General features: G+C 53.1%; 2 non-coding genes and 1 pseudogene across 2 annotated transcripts; all 3 read left to right on the top strand.

Annotated features, from left to right (window-relative positions):
• The first annotated feature begins 1975 nt into the window (after positions 1-1975).
• On the top strand, positions 1976-3878 carry LOC128199000 (small subunit ribosomal RNA). The gene has a single exon (XR_008251703.1). It is a non-coding gene; the product is annotated as a small subunit ribosomal RNA (ribosomal RNA).
• Positions 3879-4043: 165 nt separating this feature from the next.
• LOC128199059 (5.8S ribosomal RNA) lies at positions 4044-4200 on the top strand. The gene has a single exon (XR_008251761.1). It is a non-coding gene; the product is annotated as a 5.8S ribosomal RNA (ribosomal RNA).
• Positions 4201-4587: 387 nt separating this feature from the next.
• Positions 4588-10000, top strand: part of LOC128199086 (large subunit ribosomal RNA) — a 9437-nt pseudogene continuing 4024 nt past the window's right edge.

The following is a 10000-nucleotide window of genomic DNA, read 5'->3' as shown; positions in this document are numbered from 1 at the left end:
GTGGATAAAGGGGCAGTGAAATTTTGTATATGAGTTAAGGTAAAATTAAATAAAATTAAAATTGGGATTATAGGACTTAGATACTTATTATAAGAAAATAACGTTTCTATTTGTGTTCACACTCATTAGGTGTGCTGACACTAAAAATTTAAAAATAAAAATAACATCTTACCCATATGCTACCTTCTGATCAGTTTGAAGGCGGTGCCAATCCAGTGTCATGTTTTATTAAAAAATTAAAATACAAACTTTGAAAAGCTCTTGATTTTTTTTTCACATATTTTTTCGTTTTTAACTATAGTGGTGAATCGTTCAATATTGTGCTTACCAAGGTTAAACCTATTAAATTATTATCACTAACTAATGTTAAGTTTTGTTAATTTGTTAAATACTACGATATACACCGCTGTACTATTATGATAATTTAATTTCATTATTTTCGTAACCAGTTGCATAAAATTAGATTTCATGCTTTCACATATCGTACAGTGTAAATAAATAAATTATTTAAACAGTCGGGACCTGTAAAAAAATGTAGACGAACATCATTCTATTCAATATAATAATAGGTCCCGACTGTTTTCTAATTTTCTAATTTTCTAATTGCTTTCTACACACGTGGACTGAGCTTGTTATTTTCTTTTCAGTTTTTGTATAATTTATGCAGTCGGGTTTTTTTATTTGTTTAATTTATTTATTTATTTCACACCTTTTCAGTTACGATAGATATATTTGTTGGTTGCACGTTACAATAACATGTTGCAATAGTAAAAAAAAAAAAAAAAAGTTTTTTTTCACTTCGACTCTATATAGCGTCTCACAGGTAGTGTTGTTGGTTTTTTTTTTTTATTTTTTCATTTCACCTAACTAAGAACACTTGGGTTAACCTTAACCTCCTCCTTTTTTTTTTGAAGTCGGTTAAAAATGTAAATACCCTAAACAACAACAACAACAACAACAACAACAACAACAACAACAACAACAACAACAACAACAACTAGTCGAGTAGAAAGTGTAGAAAAAGTTGTTCACGAAACACCTCCCCATCCGCCAAAACCCCCCCAAACCGCGGCGGCGGCGACCGCCCCCCACCCACTTGTGTGAGAGTCTGGTGGCGCTCGCTTTTCTTCTCGGGTGTCGACGTGACACGGCGCGTGTTTTGTGCGTGTGCGCGCGTTATCGTGTTTTTGCGATACGTTTGAATTGAATATATACGTGTACGTACGTACATGTTAATATATTAATTTATATGTGTGTGTACGTATGTATATATACGAATGTACAACGTGGTGCGTGCGCGCGCGTACGTTCAAAAAAAAAAAAAACAACGGCGTTGCAACCGACGGAATCGCGTTTGACGCTTTTCCACACCCCGTGTAGTATGTATAATCGTCGTACGGCGAGAAATTCACAAACCACGGTGTCGGTAGCTTGATTTACTGTGTGCGGGGCGGCATCGTGTGTCGCCCTGGAACAATGTGTACTCCCAACTTGATTGAGCAATCAGAGAGTCTGGATGACGGTCTCTCACACTCCGGGCGACGACCCACGTGTGGTTTTCCGCAGAGTCACTGTTAAAACACTTACGGCTTCACTCTAGCAGTGGAGCGCCGTGTGTGGTATGTACGTCTCGTTCATAGAACGTTCAAGTTTCTTTGGGACCCGACGACAGCACTGCGAGAGTGTCTAATGGCATACTTTTCTGTGCGGTCGGAGGACGTGTCCTGTGAGATTGCGTCGTGTACGCTCTTCTTGCACAATGTCGGGCACCGCGCCGCGCTCCGTTCGCCGGAGCCGTGGCGCGATCACGTGCTTCAGAGGCCCTCTGCCACGCACGCACACCACCACCCACTCCCCCGCCTGTCGCGTGCGACGTGTGTCCGTCGAGCTTCCGGGTTGGGGACGAAGTGTGGGTGTGTGTTTGTGGGTCGTGTGGCGGGGGGAAGAGAGCTTAGATAATAATATCAATATCTGCTCCCTGGTTGATCCTGCCAGTAGTTATATGCTTGTCTCAAAGATTAAGCCATGCATGTCTCAGTGCAAGCCGTATTAAGGCGATACCGCGAATGGCTCAATATATCAGTTTTGGTTCCTTAGATCTTACTCGGTTACTTGGATAACTGTGGTAATTCTAGAGCTAATACATGCAATCAGAACTCTGACCAGTGATGGGACGAGTGCTTTTATTAGATCAAAACCAATCGACGGAGGGCCTCGCGTCCGAAGTCGTTAATTTTGATGAATCTGGATAACTTTTGCCGATCGCACGGTCCAGTACCGGCGACGCATCTTTCAAATGTCTGCCTTATCAACTTTCGATGGTAGTTTCTGCGACTACCATGGTTGTCACGGGTAACGGGGAATCAGGGTTCGATTCCGGAGAGGGAGCCTGAGAAACGGCTACCACATCCAAGGAAGGCAGCAGGCGCGCAAATTACCCACTCCCGGCACGGGGAGGTAGTGACGAAAAATAACGATACGGGACTCTTACGAGGCCTCGTAATCGGAATGAGTACACTTTAAATATTTTAACGAGGAACAATTGGAGGGCAAGTCTGGTGCCAGCAGCCGCGGTAATTCCAGCTCCAATAGCGTATACTAAAATTGTTGCGGTTAAAAAGCTCGTAGTTGCATTTGTGCGCCGCGCTGTCGGTGCACCGCATCCGCGGTGATACTGACACGTCTGCGGAGCATATCGTCGGTGAGCCGTCGTTAACGCGACGGTTCAATATCAAAATCCTATCGCGGTGCTCTTCGTTGAGTGTCGAGATGGGCCGACAATTTTACTTTGAACAAATTAGAGTGTTCAAAGCGGGCTCAAAATGCCGCTTGAATATTTCGTGCATGGAATAATAGAATATGATCTCGGTTCTATTTTGTTGGTTTTCAGAACTCCGAGGTAATGATTAATAGGGATAACTGGGGGCATTCGTATTGCGACGTTAGAGGTGAAATTCTTGGATCGTCGCAAGACGAACATCAGCGAAAGCATTTGCCAAAGGTGTTTTCATCAATCAAGAACGAAAGTTAGAGGTTCGAAGGCGATTAGATACCGCCCTAGTTCTAACCGTAAATATGTCATCTAGCGATCCGCCGACGTTACTACAATGGCTCGGCGGGCAGCTTCCGGGAAACCAAAGATTTTGGACTCCGGGGGGAGTATGGTTGCAAAGCTGAAACTTAAAGGAATTGACGGAAGGGCACCACCAGGAGTGGAGCCTGCGGCTTAATTTGACTCAACACGGGAAATCTCACCAGGCCCGGACACCGGAAGGATTGACAGATTAACAGCTCTTTCTTGATTCGGTGGGTGGTGGTGCATGGCCGTTCTTAGTTGGTGGAGCGATTTGTCTGGTTAATTCCGGTAACGAACGAGACTCTAGCCTGCTAAATAGGCGTCGTCATTTAGGTGTGCGCGACTCCGGTCGCGCAACTCACTGGCGGCGTATTAAAGTTCTTCTTAGAGGGACCGGCGTCTTCGAGGCGCACGAGATTGAGCAATAACAGGTCTGTGATGCCCTTAGATGTCCTGGGCCGCACGCGCGCTACACTGAAGGAATCAGCATGTTCTCCCTGGCCTAGAGGCCCGGGCAACCCGTTGAAACTCCTTCGTGCTGGGGATTGGGGTTTGCAATTATCCCCCATAAACGAGGAATTCCTAGTAATCGCGGGTCATAAGCCCGCGATGATTAAGTCCCTGCCCTTTGTACACACCGCCCGTCGCTACTACCGATTGAATGATTTAGTGAGGTCTTCGGACCGACACGCGGTGGCTTCACGGCCGTCGGCGTTGCTGGGAAGTTGACCAAACTTGATCATTTAGAGGAAGTAAAAGTCGTAACAAGGTTTCCGTAGGGGAACCTGCGGAAGGATCATTAACGTACCGCGTACGCACATGTTTGCGTTTGCGCGTGCTCGTGTTGTCAGAGACGCACCGATCTAACCTCACTCACTCACTCACTCACTCACTCACTCGCTCACTCGTACCACCCAACAAAACGACAACGCATGTGCACAACAAAAAACGAGAAAACGAAAACCATTACCCTGGACGGTGGATCACTTGGCTCGCGGGTCGATGAAGAACGCAGTTAACTGCGCGTCATAGTGTGAACTGCAGGACACATTTGAACATCGACATTTCGAACGTACATTTCGGTCCGTGGAGAAACATCCAGGACCACTCCTGTCTGAGGGCCGGCTGCATAAATACACACACCACACTGTCCACACAGTGCGACACGTGGCGCGTCCGGTGCAGTGCGTGCGTGCGCCGTTCGACGAGAGTGTCTCTCGATCGGCGGCGGCGCACGCGCTCCGCAGGTCCGCTCAAAAATATCACACGTGTGTGCGTGTGCGTGCGTCCGTGCGCGCTCGTCCCACCGACCCTTCCGTTTACGGTGAATCTGTGGCGACGTACGCGCGCACGTGTACGTGCGTGCCGCTGACGCGCACGCGTAGGCGGACTCGACGTCCGGACTCGCGCGGCGGCGCCGTGCGCTCTCGCGGCGCGCCCCTCTCGCCTCGCGGCGGGGGAGCGCGCTCGCGTGCGCGAACGGATATCGCGTCTGCCTCCACTTTTATCGTTGGCCTCAGATCAGGGAGGATCACCCGCCGAATTTAAGCATATTAGTAAGCGGAGGAAAAGAAACTAACCAGGATTTCGTCAGTAGCGGCGAGCGAACGCGAATCAGCCCAGCACTGAATCGCGCGGCTTTAACGGTCGCGGGAGATGTGGTGTTCGGGAGGTTCCGCTATCTCGCCGTCGCCGCTCCCGTCAAAGTTCGTCTTGAACGGGGCCGCTTTCCCGTAGAGGGTGCCAGGCCCGTAGCGACGGAGCGAGGCGGCGAGAGGGACGCTCCTCAGAGTCGGGTTGCTTGAGAGTGCAGCCCTAAGTGGGTGGTAAACTCCATCTAAGGCTAAATATTACCGCGAGACCGATAGCGAACAAGTACCGTGAGGGAAAGTTGAAAAGAACTTTGAAGAGAGAGTTCAAGAGTACGTGAAACCGTTCAGGGGTAAACCTGCGAAACTCGAATGAACGAACGGAGAGATTCATCGACATCCGACGGCGCGCGGGCGCGCGCCTCGATGTCGCGCGCGTGCCCCCTCGCGGGTGCCGCGGCGCGGCACGGGTCGCGTCCGTCCAGTACCGTCGGCGTCGTGCACTTCTCTCTCAGTAATGCATCGCGACCCGTTCGACGTCGGCTTGAGCGCCGTCCGATTCGCCCAGCGGCGGGCTCGCGCCCTCCGCTGGACCGCGACGGTGGCCGGCCGGCTGTCGGACGGTATAGAAGTGAACCGCGCACGCGCCTCGCGCGCGTCCGGCCCGACGCAAGCTCGCGCCGTACACACTGAAGGTCGCGGTCCTGCCTGAGCGCGGACCGCGACGCGGCGCCGCTGCTGTCGCAGCCGTGACGTCTCGGACCGTGCGCGTCTCAGTCTGCGATGAGTCATTTTCGGGCACTCGCAGGACCCGTCTTGAAACACGGACCAAGGAGTCTAGCATGTGTGCGAGTCATTGAGTTGTCTTTGTCACAAAACTGAAAGGCGCAACGAAAGTGAACGTAGGGAGGATGGAGCGCCGGTCCCGGTCGGCCTCCCGCACTCCCGAGGCGTCTCGTTTCCAATCCGTGAATGCAGGCGCGCTCCGAGCACAGATGCTGGGACCCGAAAGATGGTGAACTATGCCTGGTCAGGTCGAAGTCAGGGGAAACCCTGATGGAGGACCGTAGCGATTCTGACGTGCAAATCGATCGTCGGAACTGGGTATAGGGGCGAAAGACTAATCGAACCATCTAGTAGCTGGTTCCGTCCGAAGTTTCCCTCAGGATAGCTGGCGTCGACAGCGACAGTCCCATCCGGTAAAGCGAATGATTAGAGGCATTGGGGCCGAAACGACCTCAACCTATTCTCAAACTTTAAATGGGTGAGAGCTCCGGCTTACTCGAACGATGAAGCCGGAGATCTGATGACGGTGCCAAGTGGGCCAATTTTGGTAAGCAGAACTGGCGCTGTGGGATGAACCAAACGTAGTGTTAAGGCGCCTAAAAAACGCTCATGGGACACCATGAAAGGCGTTGGTCGCTCATGACAGCAGGACGGTGGCCATGGAAGTCGGAATCCGCTAAGGAGTGTGCAACGACTCACCTGCCGAAGCAACCAGCCCTGAAAATGGATGGCGCTGAAGCGTTTTGCCTATACAATACCGTTACGGGCAAGTGGGACGCGCGCTCCTCGGACGCGCGTCATTATGCCGTAACGAGTAGGACGTGCGCGGCGGAGAGCGCAGAAGGGTCTGGGCGTGAGCCCGCTTGGAGCCTCCGTCGGTGCAGATCTTGGTGGTAGTAGCAAATACTCCAGCGAGGCCCTGGAGGACTGACGTGGAGAAGGGTTTCGCGTGAACAGTAGTTGCTCGCGAGTCAGTCGATCCTAAGCTCAAGGAGAGATCTTATGTCGATGCGGCGTGTTTTCTTTTGTGACAAACAACGCCCGTTGAGCGAAAGGGAATCCGGTTCCTATTCCGGAACCCGGCAGCGGAACCGTTTCAACAATCGTTCCCTCGTTTCAAAGCGAGCGTTCGACGGGGTAACCCAAAGTGGCCTGAAGACGCCGCCGAGGGGTCCGGGAAGAGTTTTCTTTTCTGCCTGAGCGTTCGAGTTCCATGGAATCCTATAGAAGGGAGATATGGTTCGGAACGCGAAGAGCACCGCATTTGCGGCGGTGTCCGGATACTCTCTGCGGACCTTGAAAATTCAGGTGAGGGATGTACGTGGAGATGTCGCGCCGGTTCGTACCCATATCCGCAGCAGGTCTCCAAGGTGAAGAGCCTCTAGTCGATAGAATAATGTAGGTAAGGGAAGTCGGCAAATTGGATCCGTAACTTCGGAATAAGGATTGGCTCTGAGGACCGGGGCGTGTCGGGTTTGGACGGGAAGCGGATGCGGCCGGTGCCGGGCCTGGTCGATGCTCGTGCGTCTCTCGGGGCGCTCGGGCGGAATCCGGACCCGCGTTCCGGCCTTCCGCGGATCTTCCTAGCCGTAAGGCCGCGTCGGTTTCGTCTCGTGCGCGACCGGCGCGGTTCTGTACGACCGCCGTTCAACGGTCAGCTCAGAACTGGCACGGACAAGGGGAATCCGACTGTCTAATTAAAACAAAGCATTGCGATGGCCCTCGCGGGTGTTGACGCAATGTGATTTCTGCCCAGTGCTCTGAATGTCAACGTGAAGAGATTCAAGCAAGCGCGGGTAAACGGCGGGAGTAACTATGACTCTCTTAAGGTAGCCAAATGCCTCGTCATCTAATTAGTGACGCGCATGAATGGATTAACGAGATTCCCGCTGTCCCTCGCGGCGAACGGACGTGTTTGCGCGAGCTCCGCGAATTTTCGATCTCTTAAAATTCATTTCCTCGGATATTTTAATATTACGTGAAAGTGAAAGTGCTTAGTGTGCCTGTGATAACGCCGCCTACCCCCTGGTTGGACGTTCATCCCTCGGGAGCGCAGGGATTACGAGACAGGACTCCATTAGTTAAGTTAGGTTAGTTTAGAATAATTTTACACATACGTTCTTAGACAGTGGAAAGACGTTTACTCTTTTATTAACTTGTATTTATTTGTGCTGTTTTAATTAGGTTTCTTTTAGGGCATTCCCGTGTACTAGAGTAGGTTAGATTTAGGTTAGAATAGGCCACCACGTGTTTCGCACATGCGAGCACGTGGTTTTGTAGGTTAGAAAGTACACGAGGCAAGTGACATTGACGCTTTGACAGTTGACGGCTGCCACTCGACAGCTGTCAGCTGTCACTCAGTGGTGGCGCTTGGCAAGTGACGTTGTCACATTGACTTTGATAGCTGACACCTGCCACTTGACAGCTGTCAGTTGTCACTCGGTGGGGCACAGACTGCTGTAGGTCGGACCGACTTGAGTCGGTCGGGTCCTAGAGCGGATAGGTTACGTGTACCTGGACTTTGTTGATTTTTTGCAAGATCAATACACGAACTCTGCCCCGGACTTGGAGTTCTCCATCATGAACCCCGAAGAGGCGGCTCAGGCCGCCTCTCCCTTTGCGCCACGGACATCGCTGGCCCGGACCCCTCCTTCGGGTTTTGCATCGGCGCGAAGCGAAGACGATAGTGGGTCAGACTTCTTCACCCCGGCTGCTCACCAGAAGAAGAAGAGCCCGCGTGCCCACCATGCCCCATTACCAGCGCGGAAGACTGGCGTCAAGCGCCCCTTGACTTCTCCGGAAGAGCGAGGGCGGGCACTGGACGCTGTTCGTTTGTGTCGCCCGGCTCGTACCGTGACGCCACCACTTCCTGCTGCAGCGCCTGCGTCGCCGCGGACCCATGCGCCACCCCTTGCGGGCCTGCATGTGGGTCACCCCAGGGAACGACCGGACCCAGAAACTACGGAGCCCGAGACGGACGATGATGACGCCCCTTCTAAATCGCTGGCTTCGGCCAGCAAGGCGGAGCTGCTTGACCGGGTGCACAGCCAGCTGGAGCAGGTGATGGCCGCTGTAACCGGCCACACCTCAAGGTTAAACAAGGAGGCAACAAATACGATTGCTAGCAGCGCCCAGGAAATCCTCGCGGTGGTCGCTGCGCTCACCCTGCGCTTGAGCGAAATGGAGACACAGCTGCTGCAGGCCAAACTGAGAGAGGCACAATTAAAGGAGGCTCAACATAAGGTTAAACCAGGGGCTCCCGCTGCAGACGCTCCCCTGACAGCACCAGTCTCCTATTCCTCGGCCCTACGATTGGGCAGGAAGGCTGAACCGGTCCCCATCCGACAGGGTGGACCTGTCCTGGCATTTTACCCGGCTGGAGACCAGACGGGAAAGATCAAGACCGCGGAAGAAACCAAGGCCGAGCTTAAGAGGTCTATTAAGCCGGCGGAAATAAACGTCCAGGTGGCAAGGGTCCGCAAGGTGGGAAACGCAGGGGTGGTCGTCCAGACCACCTCACCTTTGGCGGCCGAAAGGCTGCGGAACGCAGTCCCACCCACGCTGCGTGTCACGGAACCCACAAGGAGGTCGCCTAGAGTCTGCCTGAGAGACCTCGACGGGGATCCAGCAGAAAACGACGTCCTCGCGGCCCTATACGATCAGAATCTGCGGGCCTCTTCAGAATGGTCGCTCGAGAGGGTCGCTAAGGAGGGGAAAGTGTATAAGCGCCGAGGGCGCAGAGCTGGATCCACCACCGTCGTCATAGAGTGCTCGCCCGCCTTGCGTGATGTACTGGTCAACAAAGGCCACCTGTATATCGGGTGGCAGTCGGTGGAAGCCCTGGACCACGTCCAGGTGACATGCTGCAACAAGTGTCAGCAATACGGCCACCCGGAAAAATACTGCCGGGCCACAGCGGCGACCTGCGGCAAGTGCGGTGCCACTGGGCACCAGAAAGCAGAATGCCAGGCGCCTACAGCCCAGTGCGCGACTTGCCACAAGTTTGGCCGCACGGACGCCGCCACTCACACTACGGCGTCAAGAGCATGTCCAGCGCGCCGCTACGCCGAGGAAAGGGCCGTCGCAAGCACAAATTATGGCTGAGCTCAGGATCGGGCAACTCAACCTAAACGGCTCAAGACTCGCCACTCAGGAATTGCCGGCCATTGCCAGAGAGCAGCGCCTGGATGTTGTTCTTGTACAAGAACAATACTCCCAGGCGCAGCCAGAGCTGGCCTTAATACAAAGCGGGAGCTCGGCCATGGCGGCCATATACGTGTCATCGCGGCGGTTTAGTGTGGCGGCCTTGCCGCACTTGTCCAACGAGCACTGCGCAGTCGCCGCTGTGCGGGTGGGTAACTGGGAGTGTGCGGTTGTCTCCGCATACTTCCAGTACTCACACCCCATAGACGGACACCTTTGCCACCTGGAGAAAGTCATGGATAGCCTGCAAGCAGCAGAAGAAGGTCGACGGATCTTTGTCGGGGCAGACGTCAATGCCCACTCGCCGCTATGGCATAGCCCACGACGGCATCTAGTGGGGAGGGGC

The sequence above is a fragment of the Bicyclus anynana genome, chromosome 18, assembly GCF_947172395.1.
Source record: "Bicyclus anynana chromosome 18, ilBicAnyn1.1, whole genome shotgun sequence".
NCBI classification, from domain to species: domain Eukaryota; kingdom Metazoa; phylum Arthropoda; class Insecta; order Lepidoptera; family Nymphalidae; genus Bicyclus; species Bicyclus anynana.
Note: the sequence above shows the minus strand (reverse complement) of the source record. Positions and strands in the feature narration are given on the sequence as shown.